Here is a 24839-nt window from a genome sequence, read left to right as displayed (position 1 = left end):
CAGTTGCCAAATTTTATGATTAAACTTGGCTGTTGGAAATTGTGAGACAGCTCAACTGTACATTTTAACACAATACCCCAAGTTTTGAACTTTTTCCAATTACCTCTGGGTTCCTCTGTTTTAGGAAAGCAGTTTGAGGAGTGAGTCTGGACATGCTGGGTGTGATGGTCATCTGCTGTTTCTTATTGCATTTCACTTAAGAAGTACAGGTTTCTGTGTTTGGAACTGAGCAGGGGCATTTGTCATTGTGAGATCTAAATTCAAACCAGCTTACTGTCTACTAGCATGGCTGACTTGCTATATATTTTCCCTCTGAATAGTGTTTTTACACAACAGGATCATTCCATCTCCAGTCGTCAAACTTTTTAAACTATTTCTGCGTGACAATCGCTGACTTGAATGGAATTTTTATTACATGAAATATGAATCTGTAGAGATATTTGAGAAATTTTAGCTTGATATGTTAAATAAATACATTATAAGATAAAAAGTTTTGAAAAATTGTTCGTCAAACCATTCACAGCAGTTTTTTATTCATTTATTTTTTTGTTTTTGCTTTGTGTTACATTCTGAAAAAACAAACAAAAACAAAAAAACAAAACCGTGTCCTTCAAGACCAATGTCACAAGCTTGGCTCTTTGCAGAAAGTGTGAATTCATGTGTATTTATAGTAACTGTTCAAGAGTTAACCTCCAACCATAAATTCCAACAATTCAGTAAGTATAATAGGTAAGGTAATAGTTCATCTCTTTCTCCAGCCTACAAACTGATGTCTGACAATGAAAAATATGTCTATATTAAAAAATATATATTTCTATTTTCTTAGTTATATTTGTATAACCATTTTTGAAAGTCCAGAAGTCTGTTCTGCCTGGATTGTGACATGCAACTACATACGGTTCAGAAAATATCACTAGTCTACTTCAGTGTCATCAGTGTTTTTGTTAATATGCGCTCAAAGGTGTAACTTTAAATGAGGGCTTCATATTTCAATTCAGACTGTTTGAGCCATTTGTCCAATATTGAAGATTTTTGAATCAATGGCATAATGAGAAAGAGATGGCTGGCATTTTTTTCAAAAAAATTTTTTGTCTCAAAATGTACTCGATACATCGAGCTAAATTTTGCATTTTTAATATCCATCGCTTAAGATTAAAACAAAAAACATTTCAAGCAAATGAGAGATGGTCAAGCAGCATTTCCTAAATGATTTGACCTGGAATAACCCATAAGTATTGCTCAAAAATAAAAACAGTTTGTTTTCTATCACTTTCAGTTCATTTAGACTCTTTGTTGTTGGATACTATTGACTTTTCTTTTCCAAGTATGTAGAGCATAGATATAAAGTATGTAAAGTATACATATAATTTAACATTAAAGATCTGGGTTTTATACTATTGCACATTTCTTAGTCTATGATTTATATTTGGGATTTGAGGTCACACATATGGGAAATAGACTGCCTGTGCTTGTTAGAGGTGTTTCTAAAAGCTTGGTCTTAGGAAAACCCAGGTTAAGATGACATTGCTTGGCCCCTTAGCAGCCTTTAAAATTGTGTGCAGTGCTCCAGGTTGAAGCATTACAGGCCAATTTGTTCTGGAGAGTTTCTGCTGAGCTGCTTTCCCCCCAAACATACAGTACGCTACAATAACAGCTCTACAGTTTCACCAGAACTGGAGCCCACACTGATCGGCAACATGTGTCAAGAAAGTTGTGCAGTATCCTAGCGCTGATGAGGTTGAGGCAGCTGCCCAGTATTTGTGGTCGAGGCCAATAACGAGACAAAAGCAGTGATCCGCAATAACTGCTGAAAGGAAGCAATTGCCCAGCCTAACCTCTGTGTGAGTGCACAGGAGGCTGAAAGGCTCAGGAACCAGAGCAGCACCACACCTCTCACTGCAGGAAGCAGCCATTTATTTTTCATGCTAACCTCCTGAATAATTGAAGGGGTATCTGTTGCTGATGGACTCCTCTCTGTTTCGTGAGGAGAAAGATCAAAACCCTCAAGGCAAACACACACATGCTCGCCATCCCTCCCCCCCTTCTGACTTACAAACCCCGCCTCTCAACCATCTACATTTCCACACAGCGCTGTCAGACTTCAGCTTTTTCCCGTAGCTTCTTTTCATCAAGTACAATATAGCACCATTGTTTCATTTCATGAGCAGCTGAGCGTTTCACTTCAAAAGAGATTATACAAAACTATAAATAATGCGGCTTAAAATAAATGCCCCCCCCCCCCTTAATTCCCTTTATCCTCTGCAGCATATTTGGCTTGTTCATAGAAAGACAGCGGAATAGAAATCAGTTCATCCAACCAATATTTGTTCCTCACAGTAGCACTCGTAAACAGCCACTGCACATCATAACTACGTTTATGTGACTATAAATAGAAGATATATTTCTTGGATGGCTTGACACAGACTCCAGTTCACACACACACACACACACACACACCCACACAAACTGCCTACTGTATGTGAGATCAACCTCACACATCAAAGGCACTGACAGAAATGGAACGCAACAACCCTTTGTCACCCGTAGCAGCTGTGGATCTCTTTAATTACCACCGGCATTTACAGCTTTCAGCTTTCCACATGCACGAACACAGGCGACGTAAAGAAAAGACAGTATTATGCAATCAAAGTACAATTTGCAGGTATGCACACAATTAGAAGTGTATCATCCTTGGATAAATAGATGTAATCCAGTTGCAGTATAGTGAATTTAACCCCTTGGTAAGAGCAGTGGAGTCTCTTTCCAGACGTCATTTAGGCACACGAGTTAATTTATATCACTCTGAGTAAATAGGGGAGCCCTCTGATTGATGACATGCAAACTCGTAATTGGTGGTTTGAAAAATGGCCCCATACTCCGGAGAATTGTCAAATCACCTGGTAGCCAATCTGCCTGTCCAAATAAAATTAACATGATGGGTAATGCTGTTCAAACAAATTGTCTTAAAGAGCCTTGTCATGGGCGTTCTCATCTGATATATGACATTCTGATCAAACGTTGGCATTTAGCAATTGAATCCACCTCCACTTAGCTTTTCAACCTGTAAGTTTTGATACTTGACGCGCTGCTTTAATTCACAGGTATTGTGAGCGCCGCTAGCCTCGCTAACGCTAAAGACTACCAGGGAAAGGATCTGATTTATCACTCTGACTAGTTGCATTTCTTTCCAAACCTTTAGCTTCATGACAAATTGGCTGGCGTAAAATGTAATTGAGGAAATCACTAACAGGCGCTTTAAAATCCAAGCACTGATAACTCAGATTTGTAAAATAAGTGAGTGGTGTCTTCCTTATCTTCCCAGTGATACTGTAATTAAGTTCCAAAGATGATGAATCAGTATGCAGCGTCGGTGATACGAAGCACGCCGAGTCGTGTTAGTGTTCGAACCAATTTCCCCTGCTAATTGAAGTTAAAAAATAAAAGTGTAAATGTACAGACCTGCATTTTGTCATCAGTATTTACACTCAGTGGTGAGAGTGTTATGTTAATTGAGGTGAAAATTAAACCACTGTTCATGTTGTGTTTGTTTTTTCTTTCATTTTCTGTCTGCTTGCACTGATTTCTATTTTTTCTTTATTGCTTCTGCCAGCGAAGCCACTGCATTTTTAAACATTGCGTCCTTCTCTCCATTATACGAGAGTGCAGTGTGAGGACACTAAAGGTCAAAGTAGCACCATAAATAACTCAGGTAATACTGGAATAACACCACTAATTTCATTTTGAAATGAACATTAATGCATTATTTTTCACAGTTGTTTTGATCAACAATCACTTGTCATTGCATTTGCTTCTACATTAATATCTCAGTGCTCCGTCTTGCCTCACCATACATGAATGATGCATTTTGGCAACGTGCTCTGGAGCTTCAAAATTTACACTGACGGAGCTACCGTAATTAAAGGTCAAGGTTTCGGAGTTTGAAAGGCTACACAAACTGTCTGATTTTAATTATGCTGGGGAGGAATGATGCATCTTGTTACCGAGTGTCCCGGAGGACTCTTGCATCCATCACCCAGGTGGAAATTTGTAATTGAAAGTCGGCTTGTTATTTTTCACCTGGGGTCATTTAACCTGCAGGAATGGTGATAAATGTCCCCGCGTTGTGCCTGAATAATACAACTAATTGGACAATGACCATGTGCAGTTGTTCTTTAAGTCAGTGATTTCAAATAAGATGTTAGTGGACACCCTGGACAGGTCACCAGTCTATCACAGGGCTACACTTAGAGACAGACAACCAAGCACACTCACATTCACACCTACCTTCCTCTCCTTCAAAACACAACCTGAGATTCACTGTTTCTACCAGTCAGGAGATGTCTTATGGAGAGGTTGGCCCCTTTCCTGTCAGTCACTCTTATATGCATGTCAGCATTTTTGGAAAGATGTAAAATAAATCACAGGAGTCGAGGAGGAGGTGCACTTACTGTGGCATGAATGTGCATGTGTTATGTAAGCCACTTGTTTGTTTTGTAAAGTTATGCGCATTTGGCTCTTGAATTTCATCATCCATCCATCGCTTGTTCAGTCGACATGAGGGTAAAACCAGAACAAAATGTTTGATTTTCCCTTATTTATTTGTTGTCAGTTTGCAGCTGAGGTTTCATTCCTATGTTAAGACATCTGTTTTAAGAAATTCAACCTAAACTGATTAAATAAATAAGGAAAATTTGTAATAAATCATGAAAAGGTTATAATTTAAGTCCACTTAGAGGACAGGAAAACACTTGAGCTGATGAGGTCCTGTAAGTAATTTTCCATAATTACTTTTTTTTTTTTTTTTTTTTTTTTCATCAACTAAATTGCCCAGCTGTCAATTGCTATTATAACCACAGTGAATAATATATTGGTTAATTCATCAAAAAAATTTAAATTAAAATACCAACAAGCCAGAAAAACAAACTAAAACTGGGCAGGGAAGTAAATTAGATGTGCTTTCCACAGGTCTTGAGCAAGGCACTTAATCCCCAAATGGCCTCAGGCTGTAACAGAGCAGCTCATATGTTGTGATTGTATTTAACTGTATAAATCTGAGGCACAGAAAATTAACTCTATTGCTCAGCAAGTCTTTCATACCATGGAACCAAAAAAACCAAAAACAAAACAAGCTTAAGTCTGATGTAATTTGGTCTCATATAAGGTAATTACATTTTTTTCTTTGAAACATTCATTCTCTTACTTCATTCATTCATAGCACGCTTGGGACTACATTTGTCAGTGCGTACATCAGCATTTTTGTAGGTAAATATATATGTTATCTACCACATGTGTAGGTTCAGTGTATGAGTGGGATTCTTTGCTCTTATGTGACAGTAAGGTCACGCTTCCCTTCAGGGCTGAGGGCGGATTCGTGTGGGTGTATGTGTCAGTGCACATATGAGTATATATGTGTACATTTCTGATGTAGGTCAGTTTGTGTGCACCACTGTAGCCTCCTTTCTTCCATATACATTATACAGGTTGTGTGTGTGTGTGCGTGTGAGGGGGAGTTTCACCCACAGCGTGTGTGTGTGTGTCCATGCCTTTGGTCATCCCTCAGTGTGTAAGTGACATTGGCCTTGGAACTATTATCTGTATGCTGTTGGGCAGAGAAAGGGATTGTGGTGTCAGGTGGGGTTCCCATTCATGTCATCAGAGGTGTCAGACTGTTGGCCATGCTTCTAGCCAGCATCACTCAGCACACATACACACGCACGCTGCCGCTTTGTTTGTATCTCCGCGAGATATATTGTACATGTAGCAGTTGATTCATGCGATCTCATGTTGTTTCTTTTCCCAGGCAGGTGGGCAGGAGGTCTGACTGAAGTCTAATGACTGTCACATGCTATTACGCACACACGCAAACACACAGTGCTTCCTGACAGGTGCTCCAGGCTCTGATGTATTGATCTCAGCAGGGACCTCCGCAACTTGTGTTCACTCCGGCCAGTGAGGCTGGTTCGCTCACATGTGCACACAGCTAATTCTCTTTTCCTAATCTATGATCTATTATTCACTCATGCCAGTAATCATTCAAACATCTGTTCATTTCCTTGAATGGGCAGATGTATTACATGGTAATTACATTTTAATAGTAGGCCATTTCATTCTGTGTCAATATGCAAAATGGTCATGCAAATATAATCCATGCATTTGTATTCCAAAAGAAAATGTTACACTGCATGCTTCGACAACAACATATATCCAGTTTGACTGATGCTGTGTTAGCTGCCAGGGGCACTCTGATGCAATGCCTGTCCTTTTGAATGTGCTCTATATATATATATATATGTGTGTGTGTGTGTATAAATATAAAGTCTTGACATGACTTGACTCAACTATTTTGTCTTTGTTTTTGTTACTGGTATAAATTTGTTCCTTTGTAAAGCACATTGTACATTTGTTTTGGAACGGTGCTGTGCAAATAAAGTTATTAATATTAATATTTAGTGCTTCACACTTGTTGATGGGCTGCAAGTTGGAGCAGTGGTAAGCACTGTTGCCTCACAGCTAGAAGGTCGCCGGTTTGTGTCCTGGGATCTTTCTGCGTGGACTTCACATGTTCTCCCCGTGCAGCGTGGGTTCTCTCCGGGTTCTCCGGCTTCCTCCCACACAGTCCAAAAACATGTTGAGGTTAATTGGTGATTCTAAATTGTCTGTAGGTGTGAATGTGAGTGTGCTTGGTTGTCTGTCTCTAAGTGTGGCCCTGTGATGGACTGGTGACTTGTCCAGGGTGTCCCCTGCCTTCACCCTGAGTCAGCTGGGATAGGCTCCAGCCCCCCTGCGACCCTAATGAGGATTAAGCGGTGTATAGATAATGGATGGATGGACATTTGTTGACTCAGTTCAGACTTCGAAACTTCAAGCTGAGTATAAATTCTGTCTAATTGGCTGAGATTGGCAGAACTCAGCCCGAGACACCAAATTAACTCTAACCATCCAATCTATTGAACCAAACACAAGCACTACAGTTCACAGCCTTGAGGTAAGCACTGACTGAGAACAGCGGCAAATCGATAACTAAATGCATCTTTAACTCCTTTTTCTCGTCTCTCATTTTAGTTTCAACACTGTGTTTGTAAAATCAAAGAGAATAGCGCTCCAGAAAGCACACAAACTTACTCTCGATTGTCTCTAAACAACTCAGGCAGCGTGATTCGACTCTGCTGTTGCCAAAATATTGCATGGTGAGTCCAAACAGACTCAGATATTTGCCTCATTATGTGGGTTTGTTCTGTAGAAAAAGGAGAAATTATGTTTTCTTCTTGAGCAGAGCTGCGAGCAAAACAAGGGAAAGGCAACTGCTGGAGTATTTGCTGGTGATACAAACATGAAAGGAGATTTTAATGACTCTTGAAAGAGTGGATAAAGACATGCAGAACATTCATTTCGGAGTTTAAGAAAAAAAAATGAAAGCCTTTTTTCCCCCTCTTTTAATTTATGCTCTTGTAAAATCTCTGTTTTTGTGTCTCCACTTTTAACCTTTCTCTCTTCCTCATGCTTCTCTCCTTTGCCATTCCCCTCCTAATGCTTGTATCGATGGGTTGGCGCATCAGTGGAAGTGTATGGACGATTGCCCTCTGATTGATTTCTGTCATACAGCCTCTCAGCACTGGGAGGCTGTTCACCGGAGATAAATGATGTTGGCACAACAAAAGCAAATAAACCTCTTCTATCTATCACTCCCTCTCCATCAGTTTTTTTTCTCTACCTCCCACCTCCACTCTGTGGTCTGCATCTCTCTCCTCCTGCGTCTTGCTCCCTGCCTCTCCTCTTCCTGCCTTTTTCCTGTTTGTCCCATTTTCTTCTGTCTCTTTCCATTTTTCTGTCATGCTTTTTTTTTTTAGTTTGTTCTCTCTAACTCTGTCATTTTGCCTTCATTTTGGCAAGTCACTTGCCCTGACAGAAGGTTTTGTGTCAGACAACTGCTTTGCTCCCCAAACTTTCTAACGCAGCACTTCAATGAAGTGTTACAGCCAAATTACTGAACAGACAACACATCAGCCTATCAGTTATTTTTGGAGATAATGAAAAAAAAATAACTGAACGGATAAAAAGCTACTCTAAATGAGACATGGAGATAAGCTTGCTGATTAGAAAGAGTTTAGATTGAGTCATTTTAGCATTTGTTTGACAGAAATTGTCACATCTGTGCACAGAAACTGTTATGAATCATCAAGGCTTATTTTGGGATCAAGTATTGCAATTAATTCTTTTTGTGTGCCCACCTTCCATCGACCTGCCTCTTCTCATCCCATTATATCCAGCTAAAACCCTCAGAAACGCTTCAGTTCATTTCACTTGAGAAAAGCGAGTCGAATGCCTTATGTGTAGTAAGAACACTTGTGTTCAGGTGAATTCAGTATTTCCTGATAGCTATTGAACGCACCACCACGGAACTGGGTCGACTCCTCCAATGGCCCAGCCCCTAACTGAGCCTGTTTAAAACACTTGTGGCATCATGGCTGCTTTTTGTCTCTGCTTCCTGGTTGCCACATGGGCTCCTCTGTGCTTCTGAGGTAAGTGATGTCAGGATTGTTGAAAGGTTGTTTGCAGTTGTAAAGATTCAGTTCATTTGTATGCACATCATGATTAAGGTGTATTTCTTTGATAGCCTCCTGCCTACCTCATCGTTTTGATGTCTGTTTGGCTGAGGTTTGCAACAAAAAAGTTTGTCTGCCTTTGAGTAATGTCGATGCTGTTGACCTCCTCAAGTAAGCTTAACAATACACAATTAAGTAAAAGTATGAGATATTGTAGCCAGCAGTAAGAAAGGTCTAATCAATAACTGAGGTGAATGGTTATTACATGTTATAAACCTGTTGTTAATGTGTAATGTGCTTTTAGATAGGTGTTTAATCAGCTGCTGTTTTACCTCATGGGCCTTTGTCTTGCATTTTAGATTGATTCAACAGGTTTTTTTTGTTTGTTTGTTTGTTTGTTTTTTGTAATGCTAAGGTTTTATTTGCGCAATAGTTGTGATTATCCCCCTCTAGTGGAGATAACTACAGTGAGTTCATGAGATGTAGGTAAGTTATGATACTCCTGGAGCACTTAAGAAATAAGCTACCTCCCCACCAGTGGCTTCCAGTCCCTCTTCCCCTCCCTTTGCTAATTTTGTTGTGCTGGAAGTGTTTTTGTTAAATAATTGCTTTGTTAAATTGAATTAAATCATCATGAAAAAGCTTTTGGTACATTTTCATAGGTCTGATTTATTCATTTGCGTTTTTTAGGCTACTCTCTCCAAAGGCACGTCCAGCCACCTAGCATCCAATTGATTATTCAAAAATGTACTTTTTTTTCTGTGTTGGAACAAAACTTTTTTTGTTTCAGTTAACAAACTTGTGTGACAAAGGTCCAGGTTTCCTGGGATAAGACGCCCTGGGTGTTGTGGTCAGGGTTGTTAGATTCTGTCCCTCTCCTTCCTCCCACATTGCCACACATGCATAACTCTTCAGTGATGGATGTATCCTTAGATGAAAGGTGAACAACTGTGCAAAATGTAAGCAGCATCAAAGACCGACAGACCGCTTTCGAATCTCAGGAAAGTTTCTCCATAACTTGATCATGTTGCAGATTAAATTTAATTTTGCAACCAAACTTTGTAGCATTAATATTAACTGCCACTACATATTTGACATCACTCAATCTAATCTCATTGCCTACGGCATACAAATATATTTTATCGCTTTAAAAAAAAGAAAAGAAAAGAAAATGACATGTGGAACAAGATTGTAACTCAATTACAAACTCACTCATTCACATTTAACAGGGTTTCTGCATGACAGAGCTGTTCAGTCATTCAGGTTAATCCACTGGCCATCCTTTGTAGAAATGAAAGGACAGAAAAGTAACAGTAGGTGTAGTTTAGATCTACACTTACTGACGTGTTGATGTTGTGAACTGAAGGGGAAAAAAATAAACCTCCTGTAACACTTGCACCACCCTCAGGCAATAACTGTTGCAGCTGCATCTTCTTCTTTTTTTTTTTTTTAATGCATTTACACAGTAGAAAGCTGTTCTTTATGTTTCGTGTGTTTTAGAGGCTCCTATGACTTGTGTCACCTACTCAAAGCTAAAGTAAATTTCACAAACAGTGACTTTTGAAGAGTTTTCAAAATATCATTTCTTAACTTTTTGACACCTCGACTGAATTAGTCGAGCTCAACATTAACCTTTAGAAGGCAGTGGACCGTAAGACGAGAAAAGTGTACCTATCATTCATCTAGCCCTCAAGCTACTGTTTCCGAATAAATGTTAATTGTCTGTACAGGCAGTCACCTTTCTACATGCCGGTACACAATAAATATGCAGTTATGCAAGTCTTTTAATACCCAAGTATTAAGACGGCAGTTCTGACTGCAGATTTAGGATGCTGCATCTCAATAATGCTATTTGTCGGTCTTGTCTCTCTTCTTTGCCATTGTCCACTGGATGAGAATGGATCAGACTATATTACACAAGGTCTTTGTAAAAGGCTGCCATAACAACATAATGCTACGAAGATAAAATATAAGCCACCAGCCCATTTGTATTAAGCCTCAGCTTCTGCACTGCTTAAGCCTCAAATTTTACATACTGTACAGCTTCTACTGTATTTCATAATCAGAAGACCAGGGGCTTTAACTGATGTTAATTTACAATGCAATTTAAAACTGAATTACTAATGTATTGCAGCCCTCGTGCTATTACTACAATTCCCAAGAAAGTCAAGATTATGAGTGTTCAGACTACCCAAGCGAAAACAAAGTGAGAGCAAGAAAGAGATTGTTCCTCCTTTGAGCATCAGACCGATGTGTAGCACCATAGAGAATCAATCAGAAAAGAGCGAAAATGAGACTCTGACTGTACTCTGTGTGATTTTCTGGGAATATGAGTCTATTTTCTGGTTCAGGGTTGGTATCACTGTTATTAAATGGATTTTACTTTAGTGCAAGAGCTCATACAAACGCTCTTTGGGTCCACAAAGTCAGCTGTCGATAAACATCACTCCAGTACGTTCGATACCGACGTTTTTCAGACCACAAATGCTTTAATTGATTATGTTTCTTCATCACGTTGATGGAAAAATGTATTCTGGTCAGCATTATAATTATCCTTCCAAACAGAATCGCTAGAGGACATATGGAAGCTCATTGCATTCAACAACCTCATTGTTATGACTTCCATATCTCGCTATTATCAAGTCCAGATGTTGTAATTCTAAAAGATTCTGATTTCATTGTTTTGAAAAAAGTTTAATTATGTCTCATCACTAATAGGAGAGATGTACTATAGTGCCACCTGAGTGAACATACTTTTATTTCCTCCTTGGTTTGAGACAGTGGAAGATACAATGTCAGCTGTATTTGTCACTGAGAAATGTAAGTTTTCCACAAAGTAATCTGGACAAGCTAAATTTTGGAAAGCTTCTGTGTTGAAACATGTAAACTTTTACAAGAAGTAGGAAATATATTTTGGCAATTTTGCCTCAAAAACTACTACGACAACTACAGTGCATTTTGTTTTTTGTTTTTTCCAGAAAGGTAAAACTATGACATTAAGGGAAAAGCTTTATGTTTAAAAGGCCATGTTAGTCCATGTTGGCAGAAGTCCCCAGTGGGGCCTTCACTCAGAAGACTTGGGTTCATGTCCTCTGTGAGAACACTATCCTAACTTAAAACTACTTATGTGCCAAAAATATGGATTGCATTAAAATGCAACCCTTTTTACGACATTTGGGAAGTTTTGCTATTTTTCTGGGTTACCAGGGTAACAAGTCCGGCCCCATCTAATATATGATTTGTTGACTGAAAAGAATCGACAGTGAGGCAATAAAATAAATGGTAACAATATGTTAGAGTTGTTTTTGTGACGGGTCACAAACAGTTGTTATCCTGAGTAAAATTTATTTCCCTCAAAATGTAATGGAGAATCAGTTTCATTGTATAGCGGCGTCATTTTTCTAGACGAACGGCTGAAATTGAAATGGATCGTGTGAGTTCCACTGCCAGCTCCAAGTCGTTTTCCTTTCACAGGTTAGATGTAATAAAAAGGTGATCATGTCTCTATCCGTACAAGGAGATGCTTTATTCGCACGCCTTCCTCCATTGAGAGGTCAATAGAGCAGCAATTAAAGTTGGCAGTGATTCAGCATCTTGCCCAAGGACACTTCAGCATGACAGATGCTGGTCAAGTCAGGACTCTGAACCTGCAGGAGCCTGCTTTACATCTCGGCTGTCGGGTTTTTAGCTGTTGGATGAAGCTTGGTTGGTCAGATATTGATTAAACTGTCCCTGGCCCTTGGAATGAGTTCTGGGCATAGATGTCGGCTGTCAAATGAAAATTCTGCATTTTCTGAATGCAAGAGGTGTTTATTCGAGCTGTATTTGCAAGGTTGGCATAACGAGAATGAAGCATAGTTCCGAATACACACACATACACACACACACACACACACACATACATTCTCTTCCTCTGCCTGCCTTTATCTCAATGCAGCATTATTAGTCCCCTCGCAAGGCGGCGTGAAATGATGCGTTTGACTGTTCAGCCTTTTAAACCAGCCACTTCTTTTATGCCAGCATTTTCTCACCCCAGTATTTAAACACCGTATGTCTTTGCGAGTGTGTTTCTGCACTGAAGCCTGTTTTTGTGCGTCTGCTCAGTAAAAAACGTCCGTCTTCCCCTCCGAGCAGGTGTTACATTTCGCTACAGAGAGTGACACTACGCGGTGACAGGAGTTTCTGTTTCCGGCAGCACGTTATTTTTCTATCCCTCGTTCTTACTTTGGATTTCCTCCACTGTCTTCTTTTTTTTTTAAATTTCCTGTTGTAAATTTTTGTGTGTTTGTTGTGAACCCACAGTAATTTATGTGAAAAAAATGTATGTAACACATCCCAGAGCATGTATAATTCACCATATGTTACGGAAGCACACTGGCAGGCTTTTTTCTTTTAAATTACAGGAGGTACTTTGGGAAATTGGCACAACTTCTGCTATCCCACCGGCATTTGCTATTATTCTCATTCCAAGGGGATGGTGTGAAAGAAACCTTTAGTAGTGATAATGGAGGTGGAGGAAGGAAAAATGCAAAGAAGTGAAAAGAAAAATACATCAGGTGTGGTGGAAAATGTTCTGTAGTTGCAACATGAAGAAAAACACCCAGTTATTGTCTGGCATATAACAGCAACATCCTGTTATTACATGAGTTAAAAACCCATTGTGCCAGTGGGGATTTGGGTAGTTTGAAACACTTGAGAGTCGCTGTGCTGATGCAGCCACAGAGAAGCTTTCCTGTCGACGACCAGTCCTACTGATTACTAATCAAGCCTCCTCTCCAACTGTTCAAAAAAAATGTTTCAATTTTAGAGTTTCTGGTCACAGACACCGGCCTCCGTTAGCATTAATAACACTTGCACAAATGATCACTTTCAAAGCGACGTATCCAGACAGCTCTCATTCATCACCATGCAAATTGAAGATCTCTCTTTCTGAGAAATTTGGCTTGATGTTGGGTGTGAGCTTGGAGAGACCGAGCATCACTGCTCATACTGTTCCTGTTTATGTTTACCACTTTAGCCTGCCTATTTTAATAATTATTACAGAACAACATTTCAAAGTAGAGGCTGCAGTTTTGATGTCAATGGTATCTTCATGTACTCTCACTCAGTTTGCAAATCTTAATACATGCAAAAAAAAAAAAAAAAAAGTGTGTGAAGTGATATCCAGTAAGACAGAAACATTGCAATACAGGGCTGTTGCATGCAAAATATGTCTTGTATAACCCCCCACATAATTAGTTTATTGACTGTTTGAGGGTCAGTTATATTATCTCAGGGTCTTTTTACATCCATTCATCAATCCTACATCTACTGTTTCCCGTTCACTCCTTTACCTCTGACCCACCCATTGATTTGTCATTCATCCATCCATCATTTCTTCATCATGTTTGTTTAGTATCTTCAGGAATGTTACTTAAGTGTTTAGAAACTAGTAAACGGCTACACAATGTTGGCACAAAGAGTTGGGAAAAAATGACAAAAAGTGAAGTGTTGCAAAGAAAGTAACGGCAGCAGCAGTTTATGTCGATGGAGATTTGTTTCAGGCCAGTTCCCACTGATTTGCAAGTAATCCCACGTGAATGCGACTATAATGTCCCCTGTGGGTTAACGCAGGTGATTAATGAGAAAAATAGTACAGTTTTTTGATCTTAAAGCATCCGAGTGAGCAGCACTGAAGCGGTGGAAAATGTTAACACTCTGCAGCAGGAAGTTACGGTAAATAGAGACCACATGTGCAGTAGAGCGTTAACAATAAATATATATAAAACTGATCTGAAAGAGGAGACACTCCATGCTCAGGAGGTAAAGTGGTGCAGTTTTGTAATGTAGAAAATTGCCTTCTGAAATTACCTTCTATTCAAAGTGACTCCAACAATGATGAAAATGAAATTAAATCTGTAGACTCTGGGGGAAAAAAAAAAAAAAAAGCGTCTGTGTTTGGGTGTTGTGTTAAAACTTAGGAGACAAAACACACCATGAGCATTTGTATAATCCGTGCCACACCGTCCAGTGATGAATTATCCGCAGATGATGTCGGGACAAACACACCGGCTGTAATCGCCAAACAACCGCACGAGCATTATCGCTGCCCAGCAGAACACTCACCAGCTGACTATCTCTGTCCCTCTGTCACACACGTTCACTCATTATCCATCTGTTACAGACGCACACGCACAGGTTGGAAAGGTTACTTTCAAAATGTAATTGCTTATAGATTACTCAATGTTTCCTCTTGACTGTGGTAATCCTGACACCGCGCTGACTCTGTGATGGTTTCAGTTATATCAAGATGACTCTGCTCGCAAATTCGAGGTTAAATGGCGGTTCATTTCATTTTAATTCCTCTATTATCATCATTTGCAGGGGCGATCATTCATTTTTCATCTTTTAAAAGATGACTATTATATATTTTTTTTCCATCGTTAGCAACATCAAGCCTTACTGCCATTCTTTTTTTTCTTCTTTTCTTTCCCCCCTCGACTCTCAATCAGTCTTGTTCGGTTCCCATCCACTTGTTTCATCTGTTCTCAATCAATCTCAGCTCTTTGTCTCCCGAATCTGTCATCTGACCCCTCTTACGCCTTTCTGCCGACATAATGGAGTGCCTCTGCAGACTTTTTGCTCTGTCTTTCACTCTCATGCTTTAGTCTTGTCTCTCTTTTTTAACTCCTTTTTTCTCAGCATTGTTCCCACTTTTCCCTGCCACTTGTTCCCTGTCTTTGATCTGGCTAGAATACGTCTAACTGTCCGTTGGGGAATAATGATAGTGCTTCAGTAGCATTTTTTGCTGTGTTGCAGGATGCGGCGGGGTGACAGGCCTTTTGGGTGTCCACATTAATGAGCATCAACCTCAGACTGCCCCTTAAGACCAATGAGAAAGCATCCAATAGCCTCTACATGTGATGCAATACATTAGCTACACACTGGCCCACCTTAGCTTATAAAATATTCATTCCTCTCCAATATGTTCAGTGGTCCATGTATCAGTTACACCTACTTAATCACAGATAGGGTCTTCTTATTGCCTGCGGTTTGAATTTCCTCAGTGTGCAGGAAAGGTTCAGCAAGAATCATGGCCTCCACGTCAGACTTTTTTTTTTCTTTTTTTTTTTGAGATGTTTTCATCTTCAAGTCTGCCACTCTCTGCAGCTGTTTTTGTTTATTGCCGTTCTCAGGAGGCTAAAGGCACTGTGGTGCAGGAACATCCCTAGAAGCTTCCCAGCTGTAATGACAACAAAATGTTCAGTAAATTGAGTCTTTTCTGCAGGAAATTCTGACACCGTAAGATAATGGTTTTGTGGTGCTGTCTTTCTCAGTTGAGCTGGTCTAACATGTGCTTTAAGAATTATGTAAATTATTAAATAGGTGACTAAAGGAATGTTTTTGCGTAGGGTTGTTGTGTATTAAAACAGTCAACCGCAGCCCCTTGTGACCATTCAAATTTAACAATTCATGGGACTTGGCAGTGATTTCCCCGGAGGAGTCTGCAGCCACACATCTCAAGTGTTTCGGCAGCGAATGTGCTGTCCATTTCGTGGCTTGGATGCGTGTGAATGAGTAAGGTGACTATGTGGAGTGGTGGACTGTCAGGAACAATCAGTGCTGACATCTGAAAAATTACAGATACAGAACGTAATCATTTCGGAAAACAAATTGCAAGGACGCTTGTGCCACATCTCTGAATTACAAATAATTCAAAAACCGGATGGGAGCTGAAAACAAATGCGAGCAGCTCTGGATTCATACAGAATCAATGCGGATGTCCAGGATGAATGATTAGAGTGATGAAAGTGTTGATGGAAAAGTAAAGAAATCAAAAGATTAAGAAAGGCTGTTGTTGGCTTTGAAAGGTATACAGACTGATCAATACAGCCATGGTGTTAAATCCTCTCACGTCCTGGCAGGACTTTCTGTATTTGGCTTGTTTATCTCTGATTCTATCATGTGCTCTTTCTTTTTCTTTTTTTTTTTTCTACTCGATCTGTTTCAGTCTTTTTAAGCAGGTGGCCACATGGTCCAGAATAGTTTTTCTTTATTGAGAGAAAAAACTGAGATGGGAAACAGATGCGATGAGCTCTGGTGAGATTTGGTCTGAGGCCAGTAAGGATAATTTTCAATTTAGGCATTTAGGCAGGGTTTTACCACAACACCATCACTAAGTGCTGTGAATATCTCTCTTTTGTGCTTTCCTTCCACGCAGGTGGCTGTGAGAGTGCATGTTTTTGAGAGTTTAACATCTTATCCCCATGAACTCTGCAAAAACAAAACAATACATAAACTTGAGAATTGCTTTTCCCTCTTTGCACTCCACTTCAAGCATCTATTCCATGTTAAGAGCCTCAGTCTGGCGCACCATCTGTAAATGGCTCATCGCTGTTGTTCCATTTCACCTGGAGTATTCCCAGCAAGGAGGAGTTAAAGAAAACAGCACGGGACAGACTGTGCAAGAAGAAAGCATGGTTGGTGACCCAAAAGGAATTGGATTTTTCCTGAGGGATGGCATTTTTTAACATAACCGACTGTAAAGCTCTACATGTTGATGTTCCCTCTCTGCAGCTAGCACATTTTGCCACTTTCTCCTCTTTCATTTTCTCATTCATTTTTTTTCAGCTTTTTCTTCCGTCCTCTCTGTCTGTCCTCCCCCCGTGCCGGCCATTTCAAAACATTTCGTTAAGGTAGGACACCAGGTTTTTCTCTGTGTTTGGTCACTCTGTTTGAGGTAACTACTGGTTCTCCTCTACTACCGCTGGTGATTAAATGACACACAAACCAAACAGAAGTGAGAATGAAAGGGGGGAAAGAATGAAAGGGGAAACAGCTTGGACAAACAAAATCATGACCAGTTTGGTGTGTGAGTGTTGGCGTGCCTTTCGGGGCAGTTTGTGCAAATGTGCATGAGCAAATGGGTGTACAACATTATTTCAAATATCATCTGCGTGTATAGGCCAGATCTGATGGCGTTAATGTCAGCGAGGACAGTGACAAAGCTGGACTGCTGGTTACCAACCATGGCAGTTCAAAGGCTGTGCAGCCTTGAAGGCAACAGCTTTGAAATAGAGTTGGAACTGGAGCGGTTTTGGAGAACCACAGGCTCTGGACAACTTCCCAGGGGCCTCATTAGGGACTTTGTATGATGGGTAGATGGAGGAAGTAGGGCACAGCCACTGAGCGCACAAACTCAGCACACAATCACACATGAACGTCTATCTCTTACCCACACACATTCATACATGCAGACACGTAGCAGGGGGGCAAGAGGGAGCCTGACAGAGCGTAAAAGTAACTGGCAGTAAAATGATGTGTCAAGACTGTGTACACCAAGTGCCATGCAAATGGCAAAAACAAGCTTAGACAGATGAAAAGAAAAAAAAATTGAGTGTCACTCGAAATATCTTTTCCGCAAAAGCCAAAAGAGCTAATTGAAATCATAGTGTTTAGAGCGTTTTTGTTGGTATTTTATCAGTTTAGTTAATTAATTTCATGTGTTTTCGTGTGTTCGTGGGTTTATCTGCGTGTCTCTTCGTGCGCGTTGGGTCATTAGCTACAACAGCTTTGGCTCATTGTGACTTTTAGAGCGTCTCCAGAGTTGATCTCACGCTAAGTGTCATTAAGCCACTCGTCTTTTCACGCAGCTGGTGAGCGAGAGTGTGTACGTCTGTGTGTGTGTGTGTGAATATACGGGAGGCAGGCCGTGTTCCGACACCCTACATTTAGCTCCTCTACAGCTCACTGACAGAGCTCCATATGGTGTCTCTCAGTTTCTACCTCATACACCCATCACAATGTGTGATTTATGCTTTTTTAATAGGCAGACCACCATACACACCACACACACACACACATACACACACACACACACACACACATCTTAGTGGTCATGCAGGTAAAAAAAGAGTAACTTTCCAACAGCAGTGGCCGCAGTTATTCAAGTGTTGTCACAACTGCAGCATGGAGTTTTGAAATGGAGTGTATACTGGGGCTGGTAGCCATTTCTGGGCTCCGGATATTCAGGCCCAGTTAATGACGATTATTTGGTGCAGCCGTGGGGCAGGGTTCACGCACCAATCTTCAAATTGATATCTGGATACCACCACAACGACCGAATATTCGGATATTCGGATGTTAGGGTCCAGCCCTAGTATATGGTGCTATTTCCTCTTTACGTCAACGATTAAATCCAGTCCACACAGTCGTCAGGTATCCCTTGCAATTATCCCCATCACTATTTAGGTCCAGTCATGCTAGCTACAAAAAACAGCAAAAACAAACAAAAATCTTATGCATAATTTTCTTTAATATTCTCCAATTAGAACCACTCATTTAAAATGCATTCACGCATTTCATTCTATTTATTGAGGGGTGTTATTATTATTCAGTTATTAATCAGTTTCAACACAGACATAGAATGCATGCCATTTAATGTTTGTCATGTTGTAATATATGGGAGAAAGAAACAGAGTAATTAAGATACATACCATAGAACAATGTAAACTTGTGCTAAATTGCAATTTAATGGCTAAAGTTTCATCATTTGAGTTTTTCAATGTCTACCTCCAGTCTGTTAATTGATCTGTCAGCCCATACTCTGTGTGCAGACCCGCTGTTGGGAACGTAAGCATCTGCGACTGAGACAGAAGCAGCACAAAGGTATTTTATGCCTTGAAGCTACTCATGAAGCTTCCAGTCATGTGACATCCCATCACATCTGCAGCGTAAAAATACACACCCATGCATTGCGTATGCAAATGCATGCTCATCCCCCCCCGTATGTCGTATGCAACCAGTTATTTCTGGCGTACAGATATACATACAGTGCGGCTTGTTTGCCCGTGTCCCTCCGGTAAATTCCAACTGTTCAGAATCATACAGAAATTGTCCTGTAATGAGCTCAGATGGCACAGTAGGAGCGTCTGTATTTCTGTCTTCCCCACCAGGAGGAAAGGCATCTGCAGTATATCATACTTGCCCTGGTACACTGGCAGGAGCAACATGCTTTGAGGGAGGGAGACAAGCAAAACAGCTTGTGATAAAAAAGAAAGTTTAGATATGATTAGCAGACATATTTGACTAGCGCTGTTTTAATATCATCCCTTTGTTTGTGCGCTGTTCTTCTAAAACAATTCAATGGCACCAGACAGGACCATTAGAGCCACTCACTGTTTGTCTCAATGCATCAACTCCAAATATTTGCAGTAGTGGATGGAAATGTGTATTCCTTTCCCCTCCTTTTTTGGGGAAATTTAGTTAATATTTGCACTCCACTGGGATGGAAAGTTGACTGCTTTCCATGGTTTACCGAAGTGCCAAGCTGGCCACCTCTGACCAGGTTTTGTTTTTCATTCTGTCTCATCTGCTTCTTGCTGCCGCTCTCACTTCTCATTCGTTCAGACCCTGCCACTCTCACTTACTCTGTTACCTCAGTGTTCCTACCACCTACATCACCTGACCTCCCCGCCGTCCTGACTACCTGCCACTCACTGGTCTTATTGCTCCTTTACTGTTTGCCAGCGCTGTTTCAGCTGTCATTTGCCAAATCATCTTGTACTCCTGTCGTCCACACGTACGTCTTTTCACAAGGTACCTTTTCTATGCATTTCGGCGTTTTGTTGACAAGAAACCACAGTTTTGGGTCACTGAAAATGGACGTTCCTTCCAGGGAAACCCTACAGCAACTTAGTTATAGCTGTTGACATGTAAACAAAGACAAATTCAAATGCAGACATCCATGTTTTATTTCCTGATTGAGTGCGATAAGTTACTGCATGTTTTTGATGCTTGTTCAAGTGGATGGAGGCTGTTCCTGAAACGATTCTAAAATTGTGCCGAGACTGTTTTCTTTTGTAAAACGCTGGATAACATATTAGCGTGGATGTAACCCTAGTAGTCCAAACTGTTGTTTGTTTTTTTTTACCTTCTTGATCCAGACCTCTCCTTGTTTGTCTTTCATGTCGGCCTCCTCCTCATTTGCTTTTTCTGACTTCCTGCTTCGCTGCCTGACCTACTATGCCTAATCTGAGTAAAGCTTTTTGAGAGCTTTTTGATTTTTACTTGTCTGTTCCATGAGTCTTGCTTTTGACTCCCAAGGTCTGCGTTGATGAGTTATTGCACAGCTCATGAGGCTCCTATGGCTCGCCCACCTTGAAACAACTCCACTATGTACAAAAGATGGCCACAAACACTGGACCTACACTAACTCACTGTCATGGTGTCATTTTTGACAGCTGTCTGGTGAACTGCGATGAGAAAATGGCTTTCGGATGGGCAAACAGTGAGCTTGTGAATGATAATTTCAGGTCTTTAGCATGTATAAATTCCACTACCCTGTAAGCAGCAGCAATTTCCATGTATATTTGGAAAGTGAATTATAGGGAAGGAATCTGCCTCCAATCTAGCGATAAGGCTTACTCATCTCGTAACCTTATCGCTTTAGCTATTCGAGGGTCTCATGTTCGCTAACATGTGGTGTACAATCAATAAAAAATGAATCACTTTCCAATCTAACAAAGTGACAAACCAGATGGAGAGAAACAATGTCGTGTGGCAAATGAGGAATATGAAGAGTCACAGCGTGTAGCAACTGAAAATTAAAACAAAACAGATGCACATGCAAGCAGCTGTTCAAATGGGCAGATGATTTTTTTTTTTTTTTTTTTTTACTCTTCCTCCAAGAATCTGGACCTTTTTGTGTCAAACCCACTCTGGTTTCAGGAGAAGTATCTTAGCGGTATTTTCAAACCAGACATCCAAAATCCTGTTGACTGCATCTCAACTGTGTGACTGACAGGAAAAAAAAAAAAACTAGTAAAGACTGTCTTATTGTGAAACTGAAATAGTTTAGTAATACACATGATGTGGAAAGTGTCTGTTTACACTAATCCTAGCTTTTTTCCACCCACTGCACAAGTTATACAGTAAACCTATAAACCACTATAGGCATGCCACTCTTTACAAAATGTACAGATTTTTATCATTTAAAACAACCTATTAATACAGAAAAGTGCAAATTTTTAAATTACTGGCCAAAATGTTATCATGACAACCTAAAAATGAATGCATCATTGCCTCATGTCTGCATCTCACCACAACATAAACATGTGAGTTTTTGAGCATCACTGTGCTTAACCCTTTTTCTGGGTCACTTGTGGATGCTCTTATGTAAAACTACCCTTCAGCAAATTCTTCGTGTATCTATAAGCTTCCTGAGATGAAAAATTAAAGCCCAAGGCTCATCAAAAAAATAAATAAAAAATTGCAGCGTGAATGTTGATTGTAGGAGGCAGGTGTTGGTGGATTTGTTTGCATGTGTGCTTGAAAGATTTCTTGTGCCAAATACAGCTCCCTGAAGCAATGCTTGGGACTCGGCGAGATGACGAAGGGAATGGATATCGTTCTGAATCACTCCTCTTTCCCTTTTACTGTTATACCCCGTTAACCATATGTTGTTTTTCATGTTCGATTGGACGGTAAGGACTCTCGCGCGGCTCCCCTTTGGTCCTGCCACTCTCTATCCATCCAGCTGTCCCTGTGAGATATACCACATTCCTAATCTTCTAATTGGTAGGTAGTCGCGGCCATTACCTGAGCAATGACAGGGTGGAATCGATAAGAGGCACAATGCTAAACGATGTGTCCTGCCGTTTCTCTCTCTTTCTCTATTTCTCTCTGCCTGTTTCTCAGTCTCTGCCCGTTTTGCTCTCCTCTGTCACCCTCTCTGTTTAAATTCACGGTATCCAAGGCAACAGCCATTCAATCTGCACACGGCGGCGAAATAAACACTCCTTTAATTTGCCTTTATTACTGTCCCGTTGTTCTTTTCCTCATATTTTTTTCCCCCCTGTATTTTACAGAAAGTGTGAGATAGCTTGCAAAATGTCTTTCCATGCTCCATCAGCTTAGAGATAATCAATGGAAACCTGGTTCTCAATCAATGCCACTAATTTAGCCCCACCAGCCTCAAATGATGCATTATTCACTGAATGACATAATGCGGCCTGTCTGATGAACAGTCCTTTAATGGACTTTGATGACCGATGTAAATGGAGGGAACATCGTGCTGGAGAAAAAGGAGAGAGGAGGAGATTGGACGAGAGAAAGGGGTCAGTTAGTACAGGCCTATTTGGCAAAATGAAGATGGTTCTATTTACTTTTTTTTGCCACCAGAGGAGAAAAGCTGATGCAAGAGAGAAAAAGAAGTGCTTGAGTTTCCACTTCTCGCCCCTCCTCCTTTTCATTGTAAAGTAAGCAAATGAGTATCATCATCATCAAAGTCATTGTCATCATCAGACAATTTAGCGGCGTTCATTTAGAGGCAAATAAAAGCAGAGCAGCACCTCACTGTGGGTAAACATTTATCTGTCTTTCTTTGCAGTGCAGCACTTTACACGCACCATTTGAATAAAGGCACCTCATCTCCAAGCTGTGTGAATAGAATGCACTTCTTGGACCATTGTCACGTCTGAGCTTCTCGAATATGTGCATGCATACAGAGCAGAAAATGAATAAATTCCCCGAGGAGAATTATGTAGGGTTGAAAATCTTATTTGAAGCCTGCAGTGAGCAGTCCCACCAGATTATTCTTCTAAGCGGAGCCAGAAAATGGTAACAATCGGTGATTTCTAGCGCAGGGCAGAACTTCATAAAGCTCTGTCATGGTCGACCAAATAGCAGTAAACAAAAAAAAAAAAAAGAAAAAACAGATGATGGATGTTCGCTTTCATGGCGGAAAATGAAAAACCCACATAAGTTCATGCAGAGAAAAAGAATGTAATAGTGAGAGTGGAATTCAGTTTATAAAATGCTTTATCTTACGATCAGTATATGTCAGTGCCATCAGTGTCATCTGCTTGTGACAAAGCAGTTTGTGGTCTAACTTCAAATGTCTATCATAGGAAAATATATCATTTAATATACTGTTTAATGCACTGTGTTTGTTTTAAAACAGTCAAAATTTAGTCTTGCTGCTCCCAGTTTATTAAACATAAGAGTCTGTCAATCAGTCTCCAGGCTTGAAACAGATTGAACAACATGTGCTGACAAATAGCCAGAGGTGAAAAACTGCATATGGTTCCCCGTCGTAAAAACAGCAAAATAAACAGACAGCGTGATCTTGATATAACATGAGAACTCAAATGAGCAAATTTCTCCAATATTGAAGATGGTTCCCTTCTCTTACTACCAGTATTCCATTTGAACCGCGTCTCTGCAAGCTAAGAATAGCAGCTCTTTATTTGGAACAGGCTGCCGAAGCTCCTGCTTGTATGTTGTCTTTTAATTAGGACATTTTCCGAGTTTCAGCCTGGTAATCTGTGAATATTCCTGAAAAGCTCTTACTGTTCTCTAGACCAATTAAAACGCTCCGTACTAAACAGCCTCAAAGGGCTGCTTAAGTAGTCTCGCCTTGTGCTCGACAGGCTCTCTGTCAAAACTTGTCTAGTAATAGATATTTACATACGGAGCTCAGAAACAGATAGTATTATACAGATACTGAGCCACTACTTGTGTATTAGGGAGGGAGGAGATGGGTTAATCACTAGAGCTGGATCAGCCCAGACTCACTCTGTAGCACTTGTAACCTACAAAAGCCCTTACTCCATTGTCAAAGCAATATCACTTTTAAACAGCGGTGCACGGGGGATTTAGCAGAATCACTTCAGGTTTTTCTTTTTCTTTATTAGCATCACTGACAGCATGTGATGTTGAGTCATTAAAGCTTGCGTTAATTGAGCTCTAATCACCTTGTCAAAACTTTTAAGTGTTGGATAAACACCATAATGGAAAAATGTTGAGGTGTGAGGTTAGACGACACGAGCTGTACATGCTGCTTTGAACGCTGAACGTTATGGAATCAAGATCTACATCGCATTTTCTATCATCCTCATTTCACAGCTAAACAAATAAAAGGATGTGGATTCAGCTGTAAAAGGTGTACATTTGACTTGTATGGTTAGTTTAGCATTTCCTTTAAAGGTCAAGTGTGTAGGATTTAGGGGGATCTTGTATAGCAGAAATGGGATTTAGTATTCATAATTATGTTTTCAGTAACCGTCTGAACCCTGTTCGTGAGTAGGTGTGAAGGGCAAATTGTTGTTTTTTGTTGTTTTTTTTAATGCTAAAATTCCACCATTTATTGGAGCCAGAAACTGGGAAAACAGAAAGAAATGTCAAATTTTTTAACCTTTTGGGAGCACATTAACTATTCATCTGTGATGTAGCATTCCGTCAGAAAACCAAATCCAATTTAAGCTTACAATTGTGATATTTCATCATGTCTCAACTGAAAAATGTCCAAAACTAAAC

General features: G+C 40.2%; 1 protein-coding gene across 1 annotated transcript in view; it reads right to left on the bottom strand.

Annotated features, from left to right (window-relative positions):
* kctd16b (potassium channel tetramerization domain containing 16b) overlaps positions 1-24839 on the bottom strand; it is an 80520-nt gene that overhangs the window by 1396 nt on the left and 54285 nt on the right. The gene's annotated exons all lie outside the window — the stretch shown is intronic.

Source organism: Stegastes partitus, unplaced genomic scaffold (genome assembly GCF_000690725.1).
Source record: "Stegastes partitus isolate 25-593 unplaced genomic scaffold, Stegastes_partitus-1.0.2 Scaffold977, whole genome shotgun sequence".
Classification (NCBI taxonomy): domain Eukaryota; kingdom Metazoa; phylum Chordata; class Actinopteri; family Pomacentridae; genus Stegastes; species Stegastes partitus.
This window is presented reverse-complemented; position numbering and strand designations above follow the sequence as displayed.